The sequence below is a fragment of the Grammomys surdaster genome, unplaced genomic scaffold (assembly GCF_004785775.1).
Source record: "Grammomys surdaster isolate TR1022 unplaced genomic scaffold, NIH_TR_1.0 129, whole genome shotgun sequence".
NCBI lineage: Eukaryota > Metazoa > Chordata > Mammalia > Rodentia > Muridae > Grammomys > Grammomys surdaster.
The window spans coordinates 6,279,757-6,281,611 of NW_021604587.1; positions in this window are offsets into that span (position 1 = coordinate 6,279,757).

Below are 1,855 nucleotides of genomic sequence, written 5' to 3' on the forward strand. Positions count from 1 at the left end.
AGCTTACATTGCATTCTTCTAGAGGGTTAGGTATAAAAGAAACAGGAATGCAAAGGGAACCATAAAAGGCACACAAGAGGAATTATGTGTGTTAGCATTATAATTGTTGAGCATATCTGCTTTCCAAGAACCATTAGTTCTTGCTCATACTAAAAATCAGAGATGGGGCCTTCAGTAGTGGTACACACCTTTAATCCCAGGTAAAGCCAGCCTGATCTACAGAGTGAATTCCAGGATAGCCATGGTTTCACAAAGAAACCATCCTGTGTGAGTGGGGGTGGGTGGGGATGGGAAGGGGGGAGATTGACAATCCCCGCTACTATAAGTAACAAAAATGAAAATGTTAGCTACACCACCCCTGGGCATATACCCAATGGATACTCCACCATACCACAAAGACCCTTGCTCAACATTTTCATAGCAGCCTTATTTGTAACAGTCAGAAACTGGAAACAATCAAAATGTTCCTCAACTGAAGAATGGATAAAGAAAATGTAGTACATTTACAAAATGATGTATTTACTCAGCTATTAATAAAATAATATCATGAAATTTGCAGGCAAATGGATGGAACTAGAAAAGGTCATCCTGAGTGAGGTAACCCAGACCCAGAAAGACAAATATTAGCCATAAAGTACAGGCATGTATGCAGGTATGGATGAGCCAGTGCGTAGGCCATGAGAGCAGAATCACTGACCCTGCCTCCTGCAGGTGGCAGTACTGGGTGTGCTAGTTGGAACAGCACTGGAGAGCTCACCCTGGTGGTGCAGATGTTAGAAGGCAGCCAGCAGGCTGACCAGCTCAGTTATCACCCTCGCCCAGATCCAAAGCTCTGAGTTGGCTCACCACAAAATCTACATCATCTGTGACCTGGTGGATGGTTGGACCTTCTGTCCCAAAGCTGCAGGATTGCCATGACACAGGGCAACAACAAGATAACCTGGAGGAATCCTCTTGAGAATCCAATATTGATGATGTGACAGCAGACAGAGACCTTGAACCAGAACATTTTGCAAAGATCATTTGCAAGTCAAGATATGTAGACAGAGAGATAAACTGTGGGGCACACTACAGATTCCATAACCAGACGTTTTCTATGTTTTGTTTATTTAGTTGTTGTTGTTGTTTAACTTTCTTTTGGTGAGAAAGTTGCAAGGGCAGAGGGTGAATCTGAGGGGCTGGGGGCAGATGAGTCGGATGCGGTCCATGGTGTGAAACTTGCAAAGAATCAATAAAAAAAGGTCTTTTTTTGTTTTTAATTTTTTATTTTTATTTTCTTAAATCAGAGATTTTTGAGAGAAATCCTGAGGTAACAATCTGCTTTGAGGGTCCTTGGAGCCACAGAGCCAGAGTTCAGCTGCTGAGAAGTTGAACAAGAGGATCCTTGAGTCAAGCTTAAGGGTGGAGCTTGACCTGTCAAGAGCTTTCTTCTGACCCTCACTACAAGGATAACTGTCACTCAGACAGTGTGTATCCCCACCTCTGACCTCAAATGGTCTCTCTTTGGTATAAAACTGTGTATTCAATCACTGTTCAACTGCCCTGTGGTATTCTTCTAGATTCAGGAAACAAGGCTATCAGAGCAATAGCATCAGCTAAGAGCACGTGGCTGCTGAAATCTTGGGTTGATAAACCCCGTTAAGGCTTTTACTTTTTGTATCCTATTTTTTTCCATTTCTTTAAGCCTTGGGACCAGATCTATTCCTTTGTGTTCCTTACTAATCATATTCTAGATGGCTAGTTGTCCATAAAAGTTTGTTTCCTGCTTGCATAATAATAGAGTTGTAGTTGGAGAGTGGCTGCCCCACCAGGCTTTTCACATCTCAAATCCCCACGTAGCTAGCTATGCACCGCT